Source organism: Megascapheus bottae, chromosome 3 (assembly GCF_031878675.1).
Source record: "Megascapheus bottae isolate mThoBot1 chromosome 3, mThoBot2.hap1, whole genome shotgun sequence".
NCBI classification, from domain to species: Eukaryota; Metazoa; Chordata; class Mammalia; order Rodentia; family Geomyidae; genus Megascapheus; species Megascapheus bottae.
Genome location: NC_143511.1, coordinates 8,081,599 through 8,107,695, shown reverse-complemented (window position 1 = coordinate 8,107,695; position 26,097 = coordinate 8,081,599). Strand labels below are relative to the sequence as shown.

The window sequence follows — 26,097 nt, the reverse complement described above, 5'->3', positions numbered from 1 at the left end:
GAAGAAAGTTGGAAGAGGTGGAAGCAGAGGCAGAAAGAATAGGATGAATTAAATAAGAAATTAGATTTGGGAGTAGAGCTGTGGCTCAAGCTTCTTGATCTATCCTTGAGCAAAAAAAAAAAGCACAGGGACAGACCCACGTCCTGAGGTCAAAGTCAAGGAACATCCCTCACTTACACACACACACACACACACACACGCACACACACACACACACACACGCACACACGCACACACATGCACACACACTAGAAGTTTAGGTTATTAACACTGTAAATCAAGCAGGCTTGAAAAAACAAAATGTGACTTTTAAATTTTACTAGCTTCTCAGGAGTCTGAGGATCAAGGTTCAAAGCCAGCCTGGGCACAAAAGGATCTGAGACTCTTAGCTCCAATTACCCTCTAGAAAAGTATGAAATGGGGCTTGGCTCAATGGTAGGTTGATAGATGGTAGGCTGAAGAGCTCATGGACAACACCCAGGTCCAGAGTTCAAGTTCCACAACCTGGATATCTTTATCAAAATACCATTTTATTGCACATTAGAAATTATTTACCTATGAGTTATAATAGAATTATGCTAGGAATCATCATTTCATAGGAGGTTTGTGTTTTATAGACACATATATGATGAATAAATGTTCCTCATAAGTTATCATTTTAGTAACAACACAAATCATTTTCATTTTCAAATGAAACCAATCCCTATGAGAAGGCTTTCACAAAATTGTATGACACAATTTGAAATTACCTTTATTTTTCCTCCTTTCTGGAAATTGATTATTGCACCACAAATTTCCCATTCCTTGAGCTGCCATCTGGATATTTCAGACTTTGTGGTCCAGAAGTCAATCAACCTAATGCACGACTGTAGCCATCTTCAGAAAATCCTCACCTGCAGCGTAAAACATGATTAATTTCTTGACAGGTATACTTGAGTCTTCCTCTTGTCCCCCAAGTCTATCCTCACTCTTAGGAGTTTTGTGTGCTTTTCTTTCATCATCTACATGGAAGAGCCACTGTTCATAAAACTGTCCTTGTGAAGATTTATTTCTTATTATTAGTTTACTGTGCTGCAAAATCTACCTTATGTACAAATAAATGAAATGAGCAATCTGAACTGTAATAAAGAGATTTAACACAATATTTGAGAATATTGATTGAGACTGTTGGTCTTTGTTTTCTTCTTCTTTTAAATTTTTTTCTCATTTTAGTGTAGATTTAGGCATCTCTTTACTATACCTTTTTACAACTGGGGAGTGGAGGGAATTAACTTGGTTTGATAGAGGCATTAGACAAAAAAATAGGGAATTCTGGAGAAGAAATTAATGACAATTTTCAAAATTTAGGAAATAATTATAACTTGGATAATAAATAAATATTACTTTTATATGGTACGTTGCATAAAGACAGTCCTATTCACCAAGTAAAGCATATTGGTTATGGTATATTCTGGTGAATTTATCTGTGGATAAATAGGTAAAATATCAATACATGAATGCATGATTTCATCCTAAGGGATGTTTTGTGGAAAAATGTATGAAATACTGGTTAAAATTCATTAGTCTGAAAAAATAGAGGTTAAATCATCATAAATTCAGTAAGTCTATATGTGTATAGATTACACAGAGAAAAATAACCATGTCTGTTATACTATATAATTCTGTGGAGCTTGTGAATTGGCTATGCTTGTAGTTTTCTCAGATGTTTCTTGTTGTCTGTGCTATAAGCCATACAGGATACAATTGAAAAAAAAATACTTTTAAGTGTGAAGTACCCTTCGTGACAAATATATTAGGTGACAGTTTTAACTGTAGAATGATTCACAAAGATGACTTCTAGGATGGCTTCATGTTAATAGAAAAATAAGTTCCATGCACAGTATGTTTGAGAAGCACTGACCTAGTGGCTTTCCTCATATTTTAGTGCTTGTGGAAAATGGTAGTGGACATGGTGAGTTTTCTTTTGTTTTTGTTTTTTTTCTTTTTCTGTTTTGCCAGTCGTGGGGCTTGAACTCGTGGCCTGGGCACTGTCCCTGAGTAATTCAGCTCAAAGCTAGTGCTCTACCACTTGGGCCACAGCACCATTGACTTGGTAAGTTTCTAAGAATGTGTCCTTTTCTAAAAGTCATGGAACCAGGTGGTGCTTTTTTTCAAGATAATATTAGGCTTTCTTTTCTGTGGTGTAGGCTTTTTAAAACTAGATTAAAGAATTCTGGAAATGTAGTTATCATTTTCCATCACTGGTTATACAGTTGAAGACATTATTAGCAATTATTTGTTTTATGTTAACTATTTGTCAGATATATCACAATCCAAACATGACCAAGTCTTGAGATCCTTTGAGAGATTCTGTAGAAATGATTGAGCAGTCAGTATGCAAATTCTAAGTGGAAGATGTATAACTGTAATATCAAGCAGAATTAGGTAGGTAGGTAGGTAGGTAGCAAAAATCGTGTTCTCCTCCCTTCAGGGTTTAATGACTTACTGGAGGCATTCAATCATTGAAGAGGCACGGAAGAAAGTTTCTTTAATTTTTTTGAACCTAAGAATCCTAATCTCTGCAATTGTCCTAACAACTGCCATCCTTACTTTTTTTTTCTTGTGTCAGTTGTGGTGCTTGAATTGTAGGCCTGGGTGCTGTCCCTGAAATCTTCACCTCAATGCTAAAACTCTAACCCTTGAGCCACAGCACCACTTCCAATTATCTGTTGGTTAACTGTAAATAAGAATCTCATGGGGGGCTGGGAGTTTGGCCTAGTGGTAGAGTGCAAAACTGGCAAAAACAAAACAAAAAAAAACCACATACACAATTAAAATATCTGGGGCCGGGAGTTTGGCCTAGTGGTAGAGTGCTTGTCTAGCATGCATGAAGACCCGGGTTTGCTTCCTCAGTACCACATATGTAGCAAAAAAAAAGCCAGAAGTGGTGCTGTTGCTCAAGTGGTAGAGCCCTAGCCTTGAGAAAATCCAGGGACAGTGCTCAGGCCCTGAGCCCAAGCCAGGACTTGCAAAAAAAAAAAAAAAAGAAAAGAAAATCTCGTGGGCTTTCAAGCCTGGGCAGGCTTTGAACTATGATCCTCAGATCTTAGCCTCCTGAACTAGGATTACAGGTGTGAGCTACTGTTGCCTTCCTTTCCCTTTGGAAAAAGATGACAATAATACATTTGGAGATAATTTTATGTGTTTGAAGATCTGGAAAGTAATAGTAATAACTATAATATATATGAATATATGTATATATGCATATATGTAATATATATATAAATATATATATTATAAGGGATGGTAGTAAGGCAAGAAAAAAAAGAAACCTGGACTGATAAAAAAATTATGAGAGAAAAACTTTTCTCTGTGTATTTTCACACAAAAGAAAACCTTATAGATGTTAGAAATGCCCCCTATTCCAAAAAAATTCTTTTGCAATACCAGTTATGATGAATAACTTTGAGACAGTTTACCTATAGGAAGAAGTGCTTATTTAGCACTAATTTAGAGAGATTTGGGCTTTAAATAGCCATCTTTAGTTAGGACCAGGTTTATTCTTCTCTGTAATATACTGGAATGGGTAGGTTTGGACAATTTGAGAGACGATTTTTAGCTTGAGTCTTGCTCTTCAGGTACCTTTTAGTTTAAGCATCAAAATACAAATTTATTCTTGAATATTTTTTCTCTAAAGAGACTGAAAGATTAATACATTTTGTCAATCTTTGCTTTTTAATTCCAAGATCTACCCAACAAATTGACATACAGGGAGAATAAAATCTGTTTTCTGCTAGCACTTAGTTAATGGTATCTGCAATAGGAGGATTCCAAGGACTTTTCAAGTTGGTGCTGTTATTATTCGTATTGCAAGGTCACAGAAACTTTGAGCTTAATAGCAGGTAAGAGATGGCTTAAACTTAGGAGTCCCAACTCAGAGGAAAATTTATAGCGCTGAGTGCCTACAACAACAAGTTGGAAAAATTGCAAACCAACAAGTTAATGTCTCACCTTAAGCTCCTGGAAAAAGAGCAAAAAACCAACCCTAATCCCAGTAGAAGAAAGCAAATAATTAAAATCAAAGCAGAATTAAATGATTTGGAATCCAAAAAAACTATAGAAAGAATCAACAAAACACGGAGTTGGTTCCTTGAAAGAATTAACAAAATTGACAAGCCCTTAGCAAATCTTACCAAAAAAAGAAGAGAGCATATCGAAATAAACAAAATCGCAGATGAAAATGGTAATATCACGACAGAAATTACCAAGATCCAGAATATCATGAGGGAATACTTCTCAAACCTTTATGCCAACAAATTTGAGAATCTAGATGAAATGGATGAATTCCTAGCCAATATTAACATACCCAAACTGAACCAACAAGAACTAAGCCAACTCAACAGGCCTATTTCAAGCTCTGAAATAGAAATGGCAATTAGAGAATTTCCACCTAAGAAAAGCCCAGGGCCAGATGGATTCACAGCTGAATTCTATAAGGTCTTCAAAGCAGAGCTCACACCAATACTCCTCAAGCTCTTCAACGAAATTGAAAATGAAGGTTCCTTACCAAACTCATTCTATGAAGCCAGTATAACCCTCATCCCCAAACCAGACAAAGATTCATCAAAGAAAGAGAACTATAGACTTATATCTTTGATGAACATCGATGCAAAACTTCTCAACAAAATACTGCCCAACCGTCTACAACAACTCATCAAAAAAATTATATACTATGATCAAACTGGATTCATCACAGGGAGGCAAAGCTGGTTCAACATATGCAAATCAATTAATATAATTCAACACATCAACAGGAGCAAGGACAAAAATCACATGATTGTCTCAATAGACGCGGAAAAGGCATTTGACAAGATCCAACACCCCTTTATGTTAAAAGCTCTGGAGAAACTAGGAATCCATGGAACATTCCTCAATGTAATAAAGGCTGTGTATGAGAAACCTACTGCTAGTATTACACTTAATGGTGAAAATCTAAAGCCATTCCCTCTAAAATCAGGAACGAGACAAGGATGCCCACTCTCTCCACTCCTCTTTAACATAGTACTAGAATTCCTAGCCAGTGCAATAAGGCAAGAAGCAAGCATAAAGGGGATCCAAGTAGGGAAAGAGGAAATAAAACTATCCCTCTTTGCAGATGACATGATTCTGTATTTAAAGAATCCTATAGACTCTACTCCCAAGCTTCTTGAGCTGATTCAAAGCTTTGGAAAAGTAGCAGGCTATAAAATCAACCCTCAAAAATCAACTGCCTTCCTTTATGCCAACAGTGAGAGGAACGAGGCAATAATCAGGAAAGAAACTCCTTTTACAATAGCCTCAAAGAAAATAAAGTACCTAGGAATTAGCTTAACTAAGAATGTAAAGGACCTTTTTGACGAAAACTTTAAAACCCAAAAAAGGAAATGAAAGCAGAACTAAGGAAATGGAAAAACCTCCCATGCTCCTGGATTGGAAGAATCAACATTGTGAAAATGACAATCTTGCCAAGAGCTATCTACAAATTCAATGCAATACCCATCAACATCCCAATGTCATTCTTTAAAGAAATAGAAGAGGCAATCCAAAATTTCATATGGAATAATAAAAGACCCCGTATAGCAAAAACACTTCTTAGCAGAAAGAACAGCGCTGGAGGAATTTCAATTCCAAACTTTAGACTCTATTACAGAGCTATAATTCTCAAAACAGCTTGGTACTGGCACAGGAACAGGCCTGAAGACCAATGGAATAGAACTGAGGACCCAGATATTAAACCACAGACCTATGGCCACCTAATCTTTGACAAGGGAGCCAAAAAAATAGAATGGAAGAAAGATAGCCTCTTCAACAAGTTGTGCTGGCAGAACTGGTTAAGCACCTGCAGAAAACTAAAGCTGGATCCTTCTTTGTCACCTTGCACTAGAATTAACTCCAAATGGATCAAAGACCTGGAGGTAAAAGCTGACACACTGAAAACTCTACAGGAAGGAATAGGAGATACACTAGGCCTCCTTGGCACAGGTCGAAACTTTCTTAATAAAGACCAAGAATCACAACAAATCAGAGAAAGGCTGGATAAGTGGGACTGCATTAAACTGCAGAGCTTTTGTATGGCAAAGGACATAGCTAGTAAACTAATCAGGAAGCCTACAGAGTGGGAGAAGATCTTCACCAACCAAACAACGGACAAAGGCCTCATATCTAAAATATAGCAACAACTCAAAAAATTGAATCACTCCAAAACTAACCTCCAAAGTAACAACCATCCCATTAAAAAATGGGCCAAAGACTTAAAGAGAGTCTTCTCTGAAGAAGAAACAAAAATGGCCTATAGACACATGAAGAAATGCTCAACATCTCTGGTCATATAAGAAATGCAACGCAAAACAACTCTAAGATTCCACCTCACTCCAGCTAGAATGGCCAAGATCAGGAAAACGAATGACAACAGATGCTGGAGGGGATGTGGCCAGGAGGGATCACTACTACACTGTTGGTGGGAGTGCAAACTCGTTCAACCACTATGGAAAGCTGTTTGGCAGTGCCTCAAAAGGCTAAACATAGAACTCCCCTATGACCCAGCAATTCCACTACTTGGCATTTACCCAACCATCCAGAAACAAGGGCATACTAAATCTACTAGCACGACAATGTGCATTGCTGCACTATTCACCATAGCAAAGATATGGAACCAACCTAGATGTCCCTCAGTTGATGAGTGGATCAACAAGTTGTGGTATTTGTACACAATGGAATTCTATTCTGCTGTCAGAAAGAATGACATCGCCCCATTTGTTAGGAAATGGAAAGACTTAGAAAAAATCATATTAAGTGAAGTAAGCCAGACTCAAAGGAACTTAGGCTCAATGGTTTCCCTCATTCATCATAATCAGTAGAAACCTTGGGCTCTAGTAGCAGAGATTTGCAATAGAGCAAAATCTTGATACATAAGGACATATAATGTGAAGCTAATTGAAAGGACCTCCAGGATAGTGAAACAAAAGCCATATAATGAATGATTGTTGTCCTTAATGTACTATGTTGTCTCTCATCTCCTTTGCTGTCCCTTGGTTATCTCATATTGGTATAGTATCTCACTTTGTTATCTGATATATTGAATTTATTTGTATTTGAATATTTGAAATTTGATAGGGAAGGGGGGAAAACCAAGACGGGTGGGGGGTGTGGGGGGGAGGGAAACGGGTACCAAGACATGTGAAAGGGTATCAATGTATGTGAATTAATGCACCTTCTATCTGGCAAATATCATGTAACCCTTTTACTAATTACTATAAAAAAAAAGAAAAAAAACCTTAGGAGTCCCAGGGAACCTTTGATCTTACCTTTTATCTCCCCTGAAGTCTTCTTTTATTCTTTGTTTGGCTCCACCATTTACCAACTATCTTGTCCGGGAAAAATTGCCATTGGCCTGGCAAAGGACACAGTCAAGTCGATACTGATTTTATATAAATTAAATAAAAGGGTTGTGCTTCATCTCTTTGACAACTAAATTACATGAGGCTCACCTGAATATCAGAGCTTGTTACATTCCCAAAAAGCTACATAGGAGGAGCAATGTCATTTGATGCTATTAATGGCTTAAATGCCTTCAGGTTTGGTCATTCCTTTGGATCTACTTCTAACTTTACCAAACCAAAATGTTTAAGCATGAAGAAGTCATTGTAAAGACATACTCAAGGATACTTTAGAAAATGTGAGGAAACAATGATTCTTTTAAATGATAAGTACTGCCTGTATTTGTTAATCACAGAATGCACCTACTATCTGTGTAACTTGTATACCAAAGAAAGGAGAAAAAAATGACTGGAAGAATGCCATGTAGAGTTTAGAGCACAGGCTGTTTTTCTTTGATATAAGGAAAACAAGAATATAATATACTATGGACAGGACATACCATGTATTACTTTCCTGCTTTTTTATATAAAAATGTCCACAAACATATCTTAAAGCAATACCAATATATTACCGCACTCTCAGAAGTCTGGGTACAGTGTGTCTAAGGTGGGTCCTTTCTTGGTACCAAGATGGTGGCAAAGCTGTTCCATCCTGAAGATGAGGAGTGGATATTAGTTTGTGTCGTCATTCAGCTTATGATTAAATTTAGTTCCTTTCAGGCCCTAAGGTCTACTTAAACCTTGAGGTCTACACTCTTGTTGGCAATCATCAGTAGCTGCATATTACTTTCCCTCCTTTCTTTTCATGTCCTTTCTCATACCTGCCCTCATGAACAAGTCAACATCCTCTTATACTTTACATCTCTCTGATTCCATAGCCTTCTGAATCTCTCTGAACTCCACAAACATTTCTCTGTTTTGTGCCATTAGATGGATCCCACTACAGTGGGATCCTCTTCTTATTTTCACATCCATAATATTAACTACATCTTCAAGTGACTTTAATCACAAAAAGTTATATTCATAGGAACCCAGGACTCAAGTAGTAGAGTGCTAGCCTTGAGCTGAATAGCTCAGGGACAGAACCTAGGCCGAGAGTTTATGCCCATGACCAACCAAAAAAAATAGTCTGCACAAAATAGAGATTTCAAGGGCCTGGAATTTGGCCTTTTGGTAGAGTGCTTGCCTAGCATGCATGAAGCCAGCATGATATAGAAAAAGCCAGAAGTAGTGCTGTGGTTCAAGTGGTAGAGCTCTAGCCTTGAGAAAGCCCAAGGACAGTGCTTAGGCCCTGAGTAAAAGGACTGGCAAAATAAAAAGACATTTCAAGAGCTGCATAAGGGCAGCTATATTAGGATCCAAGGGGACCATTATACTCTTAGGGAGCAGATGGTATAAAAGTTCCACAGTGTTGACTAATATTTACAATGTCTCAGAACTCTTGAAAACTATCATATTTAGAATATTTTATTAGTCAAAGTTGACTTTCACTTTTTGTACAACTTTTACTTTTTTCATATATTTTTTATTGTAATTAATAGAAGGGTTACATGATATTTGCCAGATAGATGGTGCATTAATTCCCATACATTGATACCCTTTCACATGTCTTGGTCCCCTATAACTTTTACTTTTTATTAATTACAATTTACCATTAATTAAGTAATTATAGTTATTGCTAGGAGAAAAAATGCAAGCAATTGGTCTATGTATGTACCACTTCCTTTCCCAAAACAAAACATCTTTAACTAATCTCCTGTGAATTTGGTGTCTGATAAATAGAATACTGACTTTGGCTACAAACAAAAGACTTGTTGCTCTCCTTAACAGGATGTCACTGGGTGAGGATTACCTGTAGTGAAGACAGCATGAATATAAAGCAAGGATATTTGTGTATATCCTTTGCGCACTGCCACCAGATGGCATGTCAAATGTTTATCTGAAACCCTTAATAGCTATAACCTTGAAGTCACTTAGTAAAGGTGGAAAATAAGTAATTTGATTCCTTCTAGTTGGATTTGAAAAATCTAATACTCACAGCTGTTGGAGATAACACAATCACATACTTAGAAATTCAAGTACAACATGGACATAAAGATATATTCTAAGTTAGACACTGGTGATTCATAATTGTAATCTTTGCTCCATTGGGGGCTGAGTTCTAAGGATCATGGTTCACAGCCAGCCCAGGCAGAAAAGTCCATAAAACTCATCTGAAACTAACAACCCAAAGGTGAAAAGCAGAACTGGGGTCTACGTGGTAGCCTTGAATAAAAAAGCTAAGAGAAAGCATCCAGGCTAAGTTCAAGACCTAGTATTTGCACACACACACACACACACACACACACACACACACACACACACACACACTAAAAATAATAAATTATTAGGCACATTATAGATTTTGCCTGTACCGAGAGGAAATGTTCCTAACTCAATGTGTTGGTAAATAATTCCAGTCTCTCTCATACATTGGTAAAATCAGAGCCACTTTTTGAAGCAGTGAGAATGCCTGATGTAATTTCAATAGTTATAAATCAAAATTAAGCCTAGAAAACTGGACTCAAATAAGTGCAGAGACTCCAGCTGGTTTTATTCTAAAGGCACTCTCAGACCCATTTGCATGAAGCTGACATGAGTATGGGAAAAGGGAATTCTATTTTAGTACAATCAGTTAGGAGCAGTCCCCAGGATTTAAATTTCCTAATAGGGAAATATACAGCAATTAATTTTTAAAGATTGAATTACTAAATGGAGAAATACAAGTTCTTATTTGCCCTTTGATGATTGTTTCTGTTCTGTGGAAAATTTCTAGGATTATAGATGAAGATTGAGGATAAGGAATTCTTTCATTCAACCACAAAGTCAGTAAGACAAAGCATGTAACCTACATTTTCTTCTAATCAAATCTGCTGTTTCTTTGATGAAATTGGTTTGGTGGGCTTTTTCTCAGCTTGAACTTAACCACATAAAATGAAACTTCATAGATTCTGACTCTAAATTCTAAAGATTAGAGAAAAATTAACCATCCTGACTTTTCTGTTTTAACCAGACTGCTCTAAGACTTAGAATGAATTACTTCAGTAAACAAACTGAGAAGATTGTGAAAGACCACAAAAACAAATAATTTCAAGAATTTTTGTTGTTTATATCAAATGTCTTATCTGTGGCAGTTAATGTAGAGGTTCACCCAGTTAGTTCCAATTGTATATTAACTTTTCCAATGAAAGAGAAAAACGACTCAAAGAAGTAAAATAACTAACCTAGCTGACACAACATGTAAATGTAGGAGACAAAGTTAGGAAATCCAGTCCCCTTTCAAATTCCTAATATCTTTTGTTTTTCTTAGTCAACTATATGAATATTAGGAGTGTCATTGTATTTATGTAGCCATTTATATGTTTATACCTGATGTCTCCTACTTAAAAGTACTATAAAATCTTTACTCAATACACACTTTTATTTTTATTCCTCAAAGTCTAAAATGCAATGCCATGAAATACACTTTTTTTGCCAGTCCTGGGCTTGAGCTCAGGGCCTGGGCACTGTCCTTGGCCTTTCTCAAGGCTAGAGCTCTACCACTTGAGCCTCAGCACCACTTCCAGCTTTTTTGTGTGTATGTGGTACCAAGGAATCGAACCCAGGTCTTCGCTCATGCTAGGCAAGCACTTTAACCACTAGGCCAAACTCCCGGCCCATGAAATACACTTTTAAGTTACTATTATATCTGCACTTTTAGAAATAAGCAAACTATATCAAGTTGAGTTAATAATGCAAAAATTTGATCCTACTTACTGTCCTTTTCCTTTTCCATATTTTCCTTTGGTAGTTAATGGTAGTAGAACTATTTTTTTAAGTTGTAGAAATATCACAGTTCATTCACTGAGCATGTATTTCTGGAGCACAAACCATTATGATGTTCTGTTTGTAGTCATGTGTTTGCTTATTTGCTGATTTATTTTGCCCTTTGTACCAAGTGTAGATAGGAAGAAATGCAACAGTCCCCCCACAATGAGCAGAAGGGACATGATTGTATCCTGAAGAGAACCTAGAAGAAGCAAGGAGGCAGCCAAAACAGGCTAGTTAATACCCAACTCTCAATGCCAGATATGGCTATATTTTGCCAGCTATAATCTTGATACCTCCTATGTAATTGGTTAGGTAGAATTAGTTTAGGTAGATTTTTTTTTTATTACCAGGTATTTGCTCTTTACCATATCCTCATTCAGTGTTTTCTTACTTTAACTTTATTCCTCGGGGCTTTATCTATTCCTTATTCAGATGTTTTTACTCTTTTGGATGGATTTTTGTTGTTTTAATGTTTTGTTTTTGTTTTTGTGCTGGTCCTGAACTCATGGATTAGGTGCTGTCCCAGGGGCTTATTGCTCAAGGCTTGTGCTCTACCGCTTGAACCACAGCTCCATTTTTGAATTTTTGGTGGTTAATTGGTGATAGGAGTCTCCTGGACTTTCCTGCTTGGGCAGACTTCAACTGCAATCCTCAGATGTCAGACTCCTGAATAATTAGCAAATAACTAGCATTACAGGCATGAACCACCAGTGCCCAGCTGGATTGCCTGTTAAATGTGCATTTTCCTGTGATGAAAAAAGCCGTTCACGTAGCCTACAACATAGTCTGTGGGAGCTATTGCTTTCAGGACATGCAGCAAGCTAATGTTTATTTCCCTTACCTTGTTTGTTATTTTCCTTTTCAATGTTTCAATACTAGTAGCAGAGGCACAGATGACTTAACATTTCCCACTTATAAAACCCCTTTACAGAGTTTTATCTCTTCCAGATCGAGCATTTAAAATTAACTATGAGACTTCTCTATTGTCCTTGATTGGAATGCTGGTTCAGTATTCACAAAATGAACATTTTGGCTGGCAGCTGAAGAAACAATGATTGATCATGGTACTTTCAAGTTGTACTAACATGAAAGAGCTGACTGATGAGAAGGGATGAGAGTATTTGTCTAAGTACTGCCCCAGTAGAGTAACTCACAGTACCCAAAGAATATAGAAGGAACAGAGAAAAGGAAACAAACAAACAAACAAAAACCCTCCCCTTAATTCTTAATATCAGGTCATTATTGCTGACACATTTGATGAGATGGGGAAAATAGGCTTTTTGTTAATGTGTCATAAAATAAATAGGAACGACATAGTGGCAGATGAAAGCTTTTGCTTCTCTCCATTTTATCGCTTTTAAATGTGGCTTTTCACATTCTGATTAGAATTTTAAACATGCATGGGAATTAAGAAGATATGGAATTTATGAAAAAATGATCTCCACCAAGTAGTTTCTTAGGCAGACTGGAATGCTTTGACCTTGAAAAGATAAATCCAGAACAAGTTAAAAACAGTGCATTATATTGCTGTGAACATATACAACTCCTACCGTGTTGTATATCACAGATTAACAATAAAATAGAACAATCAGAAGATGAGGATGAGACTGACTTTCAAAACATGATTTACTAATGCAATTTTGAATGATCCCAACTGTATTTTGTTCCATTTATGAAAGAGATCTTGCCTTTCCTAATAAAGATCATTCAGATATAAGATAACCAAAAAGCATATTTTTCTAAGTTTGGCTTATTTATGTTCTAGTAAAAGTAAAGGAAATTAGTAAGGATTAGGATTTCCAGTAAGGATTTGCTAGTTTTCTTTCTTGATAGTTTCTAAAGCCTTCCCAAATGAGTATGAGATAAAAATTGAAAGCTTTATAGATGAGTTTGGGTAACCTCCCAATAGAATGCTTCAGTTGATGCGCAAGAAAATTCATCTATTTTCAAATAGGAAAGACCTTCAAGGATGTGCCTTGAAAGTAGTCCTCAGTTTGTTCCTGGGTTCTTATTAAGGCTGATTATAACTATAACAGTCTGGTGATATGCTATGAAGACCAGTGTCGTAAAGAGAACCAATGAACTGACTGATGCAATCCTGATCATGAAAAAAGAGAGAAAAGAAGTATCACACATTTTCACAATGCCATCTTGGAATAACACTGCTTTATTCCTTTATATTGCTCCGTACATAGAAGGTTGGGGGGGTGGCTTATATTTAGACCTTATTATTTATTCTTTCTTTTTGCCAGTCCCAGGACTCGAACTCAGGGCCTGAGTGCTGTCCTTGGGCTCTCTCAAGACTAATGCTCTACCACTTTCTGGCTTTTTCTGTATATGTGGTACTGAGGAATTAAACCGAGGTTTTGGTGCAGGCTAGGCAATCATTCTAGCACTAGGCCAAAACTCCCAGCCCTTTTTAGACCTTACTAAAGAACTAAAATGAAGACTTCAACAATCTTTCATTTTCTTCAAACCTAATATTTTTTTTAAAAAAAAAGCTCCTGTGTATTTGGATGGCTAACAAAATATTTTATGGGATAACAGGTCACTGTGAACCTGTCATGGTGGGTGAGCCTATAAATCTGATTTTGAGAAAAAGCATTTCCATTTACATGGCATGAGAGTATTGAAACTAGTTCTGTGCTCCTGAGCCTCTCTTCCTCAAATCCAACTTTTCACTCCTTTCTTTATTTACTCTTGAGTTGAAAACCTTTACACCTAAAGATTACTGAGGGTGTGAATTAAGCAAGGCCGGGCTTTCCTTTCATCTTTGCATTTATAAATCTCTCTCTATATATCTACCTACAAAGATAGCACCACTATTAGAGATTCCTTTCCTGCCTCCATCTGAAATGTAGTTATTGACTTTTGAAGTATTAAAAGAAAATGCCTTTAGAAAAGTGTCTTAGCAGAACCGTGAAGTTATTGAGATGGTATTGTAAATTTTCCAACCCAGCTTAATCCATCACATAATCTGTTGTGTCCAATAAGAGAACAGATATTTCAGATGGGTCTTTGGAATCACCATAGGTAAGTGGTCTGTGTGATCAGAGGGCAAACAATGGAGAACAAGGTGGTTAATATTCATGTTCATACATGAAATAACCAGTGAAAATATTAACATTTTAAGTTTGATCTGTAACGTTCTTTTTCTTTAGTAATTAGAATTAAAGTTAGGATCTCCTCCTGCATTCCAGGCAAATGTTGTGGAGTTCATATTCACAACTATTTTTGTACTTGCTTTTTGAGACAAAGTCCAATTAAGTTGCTTAGCTTATCCTCAAATTTGTAATCCTTGTGACTCAGCCTCCCTATTAGCCAAGATTACAGAATCAAGCAACCATACCAGTACTGTCCATTTAAATAACAAATTATGATTTTCTTTTCCGAATCTTATTTTTATTATGTTTAAGTGGCTTTGCAAAGAAGTTGTCATTCTACGAAGCAGTTTATGGATACAATGGCTTTGAACCAACTCCACCCCTTTTATCATTCTTCCTATCTCTCCCAAGGCTACCCTGTCCCTCAATTTCATTAACTTGTAGGATATGTACTGAATTTTAAGACTTCATACTCCCCTCCGAAATACAGTTTTCAAATGCGTATTCAGATCTAGTTTGTGCTATAAGATGATACTAGAGCTATGAGTGCTTCAGTGTATGTACATGCCTTATTTATACATAAATACATTTTTTAAAATGCCAGTTCTGTGTGAATGTGCACATGCTGGTATGGAAGTCTGAATTCAAAGCCCTGCACTCTCACTTGGCTTTTTCCCTTGAGGCTGGCAACCTTCTGCTATACTTTGGCTTCTGGCTTTTTGCTCATTAATTGGTGATAGGAATCTCTTGGCTTTCTCTGCCCTGGCTGGCTTCAAATAATGATCCTTAAAATCAGCCTCCATAGTAGCTAGGATTACAGGAATGAGCCATGAGTATTTGGTATCAGTGGTAGTTATTTGATATACATTGTAGTCCCATCCCAGCCTACTCAGTATGACACTATGAAGATAATTGCTCATGATATTTCTAAGCAAAGAAAGAAGTCCAGAGATGTAAAAAATATTTTCCTTTTCCTAACTTACATCATCTTTGGTCCAAGGCTTTGGTGGCCTGATAATAAAATACATTGGGAAATCAATCTGTTGTGTTATCCCTGGGTATTTTTTTAAACTCAATACATAAAAAGTACCAACTGACATATGTTTTGGGGCTATATCACTCATACCATAGACACTTCTATGAATACTTTTATATTTTGGAATGTTCCATTTTATAATGCTCATGCTTTACATTATGCTTTGCATTTCAGGCTAGGTACAGATACTTGCTAATTGTGCAAGAAAGCTAATTGTGCAGAAAGCTAATTGATGTAAAAGCGACATGTTCACCTCACCGCATTCTGTTTGCAGTTTGTTCTTTGGAATATGAGTTGATAAAAGGGTTTAGATTTTTTAATTGCTATCCTTTTATTCCCTTCTTTCAAAATAATTGTTTTATAGATAAAAGTCTTGCATATAACTCATTTTTCTACTTTAGACTCTTCTCTAGGCACTTTTCAAGACCATAGAAATGTAAAGTGTTTCCTTCTTTCCTACCTAGGATCTTCAAAATGAAAGTGACCATATAGTAGTAAAAATCAACACAGTAAAAACAAAAACCCACAAAAATAAACAAAAATTAAAAAAAATTCTAAAAGGGTAAGCCAAATAATTCTGGCTCTTCAGCTCAAGGCCACCACCCAACCCTTGAGACAAGCCCCACTCACCCCCATTTTCTAGAGGTTAATTGGAGATAAGAGTCTCAGGTTCTTTTGTGCCCAGGCTGGCTTTGAACTTTGATCCTCAGATCTCAGCCACCTGAATAGCTATGATTACAGGCGTGAACGACCTCAAACCTGGTTTTGCTTATCTTTTTAAAACTGAGACTTCTGTAAAGAAATATTTTAATACTAAATACTGATATATTTGACCCATTCAAATAGCCATTTCCACTGTCTTAATTCCAGAGTTGGTTTATTTATTTATTTATTTATTTTTCTACAAAAATAGGTTCTACTTACCCAAATAACTTTCAAAATTAAAAAAAAACACTCCACATATAAGTCATGTGTTTAAATTATCAGCTCCCACTCTGAACCTTACTGATTCCATTAGCATGGCATTCTAATTGACTTGGTTATCTAGTTTCCCAGACCACAACAGATTAGAAACTGTAAAGAAGTAAAGCGTAGAGACACAGTGACAGCAGAAATGACAGCTGACATTGCAAAACAAGAGAAAAATAATGCAGGCATAGAACTATATAGCCACATTGTGCAGTAATGGATGCTCACAAAGATGAGCCCTAAATCATTAATTAAGGGGATTCAACAGATAATATTATGTTTAGAGAGCTTTCTAAGTGAAAGAAGGAAGTAATTACATGTCATAGAGATTCTTATCTAATGTTTCTTCTTGAAACTGATATAAGCTGAAAAAATACAATTCTCTAGACTAGTTCAGCAAAATGAAGTGTTAGTAATCCCATCACTAAATTATTCTACTGAGTTTCTAACAACTTGGTCCTAGTTTCCATTTTTACTGGATTTTAGTAGCTGCCTTGTTAGAAGAAAAAAGAAACCAAAAGCAATTCTGAAGAAAGTTATTTTTTCATCCTACACAATGCTAACAACATAATGATTCTGAATAGAAGGAATGGAGAAGGCACATACCAATGACCTAATTATGGAGTTGTGGAAAGTCTTGCATTCTCCTTTTAACCCGGACTAAAAAAAGGACCAGTAGAAAGGTTGAATACAGAGTTTCAATTTTACCAAACTCAACAAAATCTGCAAATATTAATTCTCATTTAGATGCATAGTACTGAAGAGGCCATGACCTAATCAACCCATCATTCCAATACATCTCGAGAGAGAGAAAGTCTTTGTTTCACCAACTTAGTGCCAGCCCCTATCAGTGACCAATAAGTCTATTATCTTCTCCCTGGGAAGGAAAGAGGGATATGGAGGGTGTAGTAAGTGCTTCCTAAGAAATTGCATTTGAGAGTATGGACTTGTTGGATGTTGACTTTTATGTGTCCTTTTAATGTGTTTTTATGTAACATTTTACAGATTACTTTTTTAAAATATTGTTTCCATTTATTAAAGAAGATAACAGCCGTATTTTGCAGAAGGACAGAGGACTGGGAACAAGTGAGATAGGTTTTATTTTCTTTTTTTTCTGAGTTATGTGATAATATGTTGCAGAGACATGATTCTTTTTCCAAATATATATTGTAATATTAATTTCTACCAAAGAAACTCCTGCTAGAATGGCTTGAGAAATGTGAGGAAGATGTGCTATAGTTTCTGCTTACAGATTTTAAGTACTTGCATGCTGTAATGCTGTAATTCAGAACAGTGGAACTTGACCAACAAAGCATTACATCTTCAGGGAACCTATGTGAACATGAATGTATTACTGGAATTTACATGAGCATCCTGAAATGTTCTAACTCCACTTGGTGTAAAAAGGACCTTATTTTTAATGTTGCCTGTTTGCTTTTGATTTGTTTTGGCTATCGCCTGCCAAGAGGCTGTATAGCTTTAAAAGAATAATTTGTTAATAGGATTTTATTTAATCTAAGCATTTTTATTTCAGGTATGGCTCTTGTAATAGAAATAAATGGACTGAGACATCACAGAATGTTAAAGTGGGTCAGGGTCAACCTGTGTTTTTCTCAGAGCTGTCTGTTTGAAATGCTTGCTCTTCTCCACCTTTGTATCTACCTGTTTCATAAATTACTATAATATAGTTTGATTCTGTTGAACCAACTCCTAAAGAAACCAGTTAAATATTATTTTAGAAAAAGACATAAATGGTTAGTAATATAAAGAAAGGTTCTGTGAATCAAAGACCCTACAGATAATGTAGATGAGGTAAGGAGATTTGATGTATAATGTTAAGTGTGGTAAAGTTTGTAAATCAGAGAATGTCAACTCCCTTGAATTCACCATGGGAAACCAGTGCAGTTCAAGAATGCAGACTCAACATGCCTACATGCTTTATTTTTATTTTATAAATGCTTTTCACTTTCTTCATTCTCCCCCATTTTCTCCTTTGGCTATACTGAGATTTGAACTCAGGGCTTTGTATTTTAGTTAGATTATTACTCAGCTAACATTTATCGGGCACAGTTGCAATTTCCATGCTGATTTCCAGCTGTAATGTAACAGTGACCACATCTAGTAATTCAAATTCCTATAAAAGTCATTGACTTAACATTAAGTCACTTGCTGTTATTAGTGATAGAAGTGTCATGGCTGCCAAATGCACTTATTACTATTAAGTAGTTTATCAAAACAAACTTCCCTTTTTCCCTTGTACTTCAAGATTTGGGGGCTTAAACTTTAAGGTAGGAAACTACTAACCACAGTAAAATTTATCCAACGTCCAACAGACTGGAAGTGATTAATATGAGAATATTGCTTTTAGACTGGAATTTATACATTTGGGCTCAATACATTATTGTCTTACTAATATTTACTAAAATGCATTTAGTACATAGAATGATGTTCTATGCCTGACCAAAAAATAGATACTTATTCATAAGCCTGTCTTTCATGGCTTGATTCTGTAGAGTGATCTTTAATTGTACACTGGCATAACTATATCTTAGTTCACTTTTGCTTGACCTCCAAGTAGAACACATTGTTTAGCTCAATGTTTAGACTGACTGGCAAAACAAGATAATGAGAATAGACAAGTTCTTGTGTTTAGTATCAATTTTTTTAAAGTGATCATCATTCTATTTGTACTTAATCTTGTCTCTAATGCAAGTAATCTGTACTTCATAGACATGAGACGTTTTGATAAAAAAGTAGAGAATCAAATAGATTTGTGTATTATTCTTACTATTAGTTTCATAAATTTCAAATAAAGGCAAATCATGTACAAACTTATTTCCTTGAGAGACCAGCTTCTCTGGTTTTAATGTCTTAGATGTAAGCTCATGAATAACTTCTTTGGGGTTACAATACACAGTCATAGAGAAATAAGGGTATTCTTGGGCTCACTTCATGTAAAGACAGAGTGGATGTTTGTAGGCACTTATTTGAAAATAAAGTATTCTGAAGTGAAGTAACCTCCTTCATTCTCAGGCAGGTCTCAGTGAGCTACTAGGCCACAGCTGATAATCATTTGGCTATAATTGCTGCTGGGTCATTGTAGAATTGAATAGCATAAATTGAATCTTAACAGAGTATACTTTTTCTTCCCATTGCTTGCTTCATCTACTCTTTTAAAGTAGCTTTAACTAAATTCATCCCCCAAAAGGCAAATTCCATACTCTATCACAAACTATTTTGATAAAGCTGTGCTAATTTCTTCTCTATAAGATGTCTGTCTCTTTGAGGGTGAATATTACCTTGAGTGCTATTCTATATACGCTATTATTTTTCTTTTATTGTCAGTCCTGGGGCTTGAACTCAGGCCTGAGTACTCTCCTTGGCCTTTCTCAAGGCTAGAACTCTATCACTTGAGCCACTTCACTATGCTGGCTTTTTCTATGTATGTGGTACTGAGGAATCGAAGCCCGGTCTTCATGCATGCTAGGCCAGCACTCTAGTACTAGGCCAAACTCCCGGCCCAGTCTACATTATTTTTGACTCCAAAATATCTTACCTTGTTGTTGTTTAGTTCTTTTTATTTTTTTCATATATTTATTATTGTAATTAATAGAAGGGTTACATTATATTTGCCAGATAGATGGTGCATTAATTCCCATACATTGATACCCTTTCATATGTCTTGGTTCCCATTTTGTTCTTTTTAAAATATTCAATACAAATACAACTTTCCTACCCCCTTAAAATGCTTGAGTGTGTGGTGTGGCTAATGAATTTGAGAAAAAAATCATGTAATTTAAAAATGTTTAAGTATGGGCCAGGAGTTTGGCCTAGTAGGAGAGTGCTTGCCTAGCATGCACAAAGACCTGGGTTCGATTCCTTGGTACCACATACATAGAATAAATAGTCAGAAGATAGAGCTCTAGCCTTGAGAAAGTCCAAGGGCAGTGGTCAGGCCCTGAGCTCGAGCCCAAGACTGGCCTAAATAAATAAATAAATAAATAAAATGTTTAAGTATGTATGTAATTCAGAACTGTATGTAGTCATTAGAGGCACTCTAATTAGGTACTTAATGTCCTGTTTCAAACAGATAATGCTATGTTAAATTTTCTTAAACTTAAGTTTAAAAAGAAAGTCATTGTGATCCTAAGGTGACCTGTAGAAATAATATAGCCTTAAGAGTAGAATTCTATCATTTTCTTTTTTTTTTTTTGGCCAGTCCTGGGCTTGAGCTCAGGGCCTAAGCACTGTCCTTGGACTTTCTCAAGGCTAGAGCTCTACCACTTGAGCCTCAGCACCATTTCTAGCTTTTTTTTTCTATGTATGTGGTATTGAAGAATCAAACCCTGGTGTTCGTGCATGCTAGGCAAGCACTCTACCAGTAGGCCAAACTCCCAGCCCCAAATTCTATCATTTTCAACCTTGAAATGCAGGGAAATTACTTCAACTTTATGAGATTCATTTCTTCATATATATTTCCTTAAACAGTAAAATAAAGTTAATTTCCTTTACCTTTTAGAATTTTATGAAGACTGTGAAAGTACAGAGGAGAAAACTCCATGGCTTACTGCCATTAGTTTTAATCATCAATAATAAGTATTCTAACTGATTGCAGTATGTAGACTTTGTATGAAGGAAGTTTGTAATCACTCATGACATAAAACCACACTAAAACCTTAATTTGGGGAGAGGCAAAACACTTTATATTTTGTTTGTTTATCATTTATTATTTTATTCATATTGATTATATCATTTTTATTTATTATTTATTTTGATATTCTTAAATATAGAATTTAGCTTTCTTCCTTCCTTATTCTATATTCTCAACAAAAATACTTCTTTTTAATTTTTAATTCTATATAGCCTGGTTATCTCCTGGCTTAATCCTGACCATCCAAGTGAGAAACAATCTAAGCTTCTCTCTGAAAGTCTTCCTAGGGAGAGGTCTACCAAAGCTCAAGACCAGTTATCATCTGCAGCTATACTGATTGTCTAGCACATCATTTCTTTATAACTTTGTGGCTTCTAATTTTCATTCATCTTGCTTTACACTTGCACATTTACTCTTCCCTTGGCTTTCCTCTCTCCCAATGGCCCTATTCATCTGATGATTCATATTGGTGCTAAATTGGAAAACGGAAGAGTATTGCCTATTTAGTATCACTTAAAAATGTCTCCACATTGTTATATGATCCTATGTGATATAAAAGATATGTGGGAAGGCTGATGTGGCTCGTACTGGTAGGGTACTAGCCTTTAGCAAAAAAAAAAAAAGGACTAGGAAGAAAAAGAAGAGAGACAGACACCTGCCAGAACATACTAGCAGAAGCAGCAGGAACAAGAAAGGACCTGAAAGACCAACCGTTAAGTCAGTCGGAGATGGTCTGGTTCACTGATGGAAGCAGTTTTATACAAAATGGGCAGAGAAGGGCGGGAGCGGAAGTGGTTAGCAAAAAGAAGACAATTTGGTCCTCGGCTCTCCCTGAAGGGACATCAGCGCAAAAGGCTGAACTAATAGTGCTTACTCAAGCGTTAGAGTTGGCAACAGGACAACGGGTCACTATCTATAGAGACAGCCGCTATGCTTTTGCCATGGCCCATGTTCATGGGGCAATTTATCAGAGGCGAGGACTACTAACCTCAGGCGGCAAAGAAATCAAGAACAAACAAGAAATTCTTGATTTGTTAGCTGCCCTACAACTGACTAAGGAGGTGGCAATCGTTAATTGCCTGGGACACCAAAAAGGGACAGATCCTGTAGCCAGAGGAAATCAGAGAGCAGATCAAGAAGCCAAAAGAGTGACAGAGGAACAGCCAGAAGAGGCTCTATCTATAAAATTGAACTATGACCAAAAAGAGGAAAAAGATGGATCCAGCAATGGAGCCCTCAAATACCTACAATGGGTTCACCAGTTCACCCATTTTGGGCCTAGAAAGCTCCAGCTAATTCTCAAAGGACACTCTGAGTTTTCTAGCTTGCCAACAACTGAGGCGAGAGTTTTGGCAAAACAAGTGATAAGGGATTGCAAGGCCTGTCAAGTAGTAAATGCCTACCCTTCTAAAGTACCAGCTGTCAAGAGATTAAGGGGAACTTGCCCAGGTCAATACTGGGAGGTGGACTTCACAGAGATCAAACCAGCTAAATATGGACTGAGGTATCTTTTAGTTTTTGTAGACACCTTTTCAGGATGGGTGGAAGCCTACCCCACCAAAAGAGAAACTGCACATGTGGTAGTCAAGAAACTCCTGGAAGATTTATTTCCTCATTTTGGATTGCCCAAGGTAATCGGGTAAGATAACGGCCCGGCTTTCACGGCCCAGGTAAGTCAGGGATTGGCCAAGGCTCTGGGGATTGATTGGAAACTGCATTGTGCTTACAGACCCCAAAGGTCAGGACAGGTAGAAGGAATGAATAGAACAATTAACGAGGACCTTACTAAATTGACCTTGGAGACCGGCATAAAGGATTGGACCATGCTCCTTCCCTTTGCTCTTTTTAGGGCAAGGAATACCCCTTCGCCTTCCATATGTAATTTAACTCCTTTCGAGATACTGTATGGCTCCCCTTCACCTATTTTAGACATTTATAATGATGTATTTGATTATTCTTACTCTACCCCTTTGCTTCATAGACTACGAGCATCGGAAGCTGCGCAGCATATTCTGTGGAAGCAACTAAGGACTTCAGCTCTCCAGCCACAGTGGTTCCCTACCAATACCAGGTGAGTGACTTCTACGTCCGAAGGCACCAGGTCAGCACTTTGGAGCCCCGGTGGAAAGGACCCTATCAAATGCTACTCATCACCCCAACGGCAGTAAAGGTTGATGGTATCGCATCCTGGATACATGCTTCCCACCTTAAACCAGCACCGCCACCTGATGCAGCCTGGACTATGGAGAAGACTGGTAATCTTTTTAAAATTCGCCTTCATCGTCTGTCTCAGACTAATGTTGGGAAATCCCCACCAACCAGTCCCACAGACTTGGCAGATAATATCAGGGACCAGTGATGTTGTGTGGTCAATAACTTCTTCAGACAGAGCCCCTTGGACATGGTGGCCTAACCTATATCCAGACATATGCCAGCTAGCGGCAGGATTAGACACATGGGACCTCCCTAATGTTCAACCAGGAAAATTCTTACCAGATTATGCCCCGGATGACGACCTCACAGCTAACCTACTGGCGCCCAAAGGAGGAGGTTGTTCAATACCATCCAAACGCTGTGAACTGGCAGAGCAAACTTTTTACGTTTTCCTAGGGATGGGCATGAAATAGTCCAAGTTCATAAATGTGGGGGACCTGAGTCCCTATACTGTAGACAATGGGGTTGTGAAAAAAATGGGAACAACTTATTGGGAGCCCTCAGGGGACTTGACAATAGTAACAAGAAACCATACGGTCCTAGGAAATACTTCTCCCTCCATGCCGTCTTGTAACTATGGTGTTAAGCCCCTATGTAATCCACTCAAGATCTCCTTCCAGGACACAGGGAAATGACAGGAACACGGACCTCCTGGCTCACAGGTAGGGTATGGGGACTCAGATTTTATGTTCAAGGATATGATTTTGGTCTGATTTTCAAAATTAGACTTCGTATAAGCACCTCTATGAGTAGTCCTGTAGGACCCAACAAAGTGCTAACCAATCAAGGGCTGCCGAGACCAAAAGAACTCTCCCCACAAGTGGCGGGTCCCAGCATTGTGATTAAGTCCCCAGTCTCCCAATCTCCAGGCCCCTCTCAGGCTACTCTAAAACCCCTACTTATTTCAAACAACACTAAACATGGTGACAGGTTATATCAACTAATAGTAGGGGCTTACACTGCCCTAAATTTTACTCAAGCAGATCTAAACCAGTCTTGTTGGCTGTGTCTGACTGCCTCTCCCCCATATTATGAGGGCATAGCTGTTAATGGGACCTACAATACCTCTGATGCATCCACATGTGATTGGGGAAAACATCACAAGCTTACTCTCCCCGAGGTATCTGGAAAAGGGCTCTGCTTGGGGAACCCCCCTCTACAAGCACTTTCTTTATGTTCTCAGATATTAAAAGTAAACTTCTCCTCCAGCTACCTAGCCCCTGAACAGGGGACTTGGTGGGCATGTAATACCGGCCCGACACCATGCATTTCAGCTCAAGTGTTTAATAACTCAGCTCATTATTGTATTTTGGTAAAATTGTATCCCCATATCACCTATCATACTGATGAGGACTTTACAGATCAAATGGAATATAAAGATATCAAGTATTGCAGGGAACCAGTGTCTCTCACTCTAGCCATACTTATGGGTCTAGGTGTCGCTGCGGGAAGAGGAACAGGAACCACCTCTCTCATTCAAGGGCCACAATGTGTTGAGACCTTACAAGCAGCTATAGATCAAGATTTAAAAGAGATTGAAGCTTCAGTTACATCCCTACAAGAGTCTCTGACCTCTCTTTCGGAAGTGGTACTGCAAAATAGGCAAGGGATAGATCTATTGTTTATGAAGGAAGGGGGTCTATTTGCTGCCCTTAAAGAGGAATGCTGTTTTTATGCTGACCACTCAGGAGTGGTTAAAGAATCTATGACCAGGCTAAGGGAACGTCTAAAAGAAAGACAAAAAGAGCGAGAAGCACAACTAGGATGGTTCGAATCTTGGTTTAACAACTCCCCCTGGTTGACGACTTTAATTTCTGCTATAACAGGACCCCTACTTCTCCTTTTTACTATTCTACTAATAGGCCCTTGTCTGTTAAACCGCATAATAAGTTTTGTGAGAAACGAAGTAGGACAAGTTAAATTGATGATAATACAACAGCAGTATGACCCCTTAGTTAATCAAGAATCAGGTCTCTAGGATTAGAGAAGTTACATAGAAAAAGGGGGGAAAGAAAGGAAAAATGATTTATAAGTAGTTTTGTTACAGGCTTTTGCCTGTGTAAAGTTAAAACAAAAAATGGAGTCAGTCTTACTAACCTAGCTATTCTTGCTTCTGTAATCTGTGTATCTGCACCAGGAGACAGACAAAACACTCAAGCACTGGGTCGGCCTGTCCTCACATGGGTGGGCCTATAACTGGAAAAACCACAAACTTCCAACCCTGTTTTGATCGAAACCACCAGATGTTTCCTATAATTCCCCACTCTCGAGACCTAGTGTGAACTCAGAACACTGGAAACTGTATAAAACCTTCTCTATTTCTTTGTTCAGGGCTCTCAGTCTCTCTGAGTTCTGTGAGCCCCAGCATGCAGGTATTTTAATAAACTCCCTTTGCTTTTGCATGAGAAGCGTCTCTTGGTGTCCTCCATTAAGCGGGAGCTTTGCGACCCTTACAATACAACTTCAGTGTATCTGCTTTTATTTCATCATGGTCTTTGATCCAGTACAAAGGAGACTGTACTTACACCGACATTGCTTTATCTGCCAAGATTTTTTCTGTGTTCAGGTGGTCATTTATTGTTCCACAAGCAACTTCAATGTATCTGCTTTTACTTGTTGAGGGACTTTTCCAGTGTACTGCATAATGGATTTTTGCATTGAACTTCCTACGGCATTTTTGTGTATGGTAAGAACTTTTTTGTCTAATCGTGGTATTGTATTCTTCCTCATGTCAATACAGTGTATCTGCTTTTATTTCATCGTGGACTTTGATCCAGTACAGAGGAGACTGTACTTCCACCCACATTGCTCTATATGCTAATATTTATTCTGTGTAAACGTAGTCATTTATTCTTCCACAAAGAACTTCAATGTATCTTG

General features: G+C 37.3%; 1 long non-coding RNA gene and 1 pseudogene across 1 annotated transcript; one reads left to right on the top strand and one right to left on the bottom strand.

The window, feature by feature from the left end:
* Window positions 1-802: 802 nt before the first annotated feature.
* LOC150064906 (uncharacterized) lies at window positions 803-11,268 on the bottom strand. Its single transcript, XR_016534720.1, has 4 exons — window positions 11,190-11,268; window positions 7,967-8,046; window positions 7,323-7,408; window positions 803-893 (listed from the first exon to the last, which is right to left on the bottom strand). It is a non-coding gene; the product is annotated as an uncharacterized LOC150064906 (long non-coding RNA).
* A 12,694-nt stretch (window positions 11,269-23,962) lies between these two features.
* Window positions 23,963-25,195, top strand: LOC150064905 (MLV-related proviral Env polyprotein pseudogene; annotated as a pseudogene).
* Window positions 25,196-26,097: the final 902 nt, after the last annotated feature.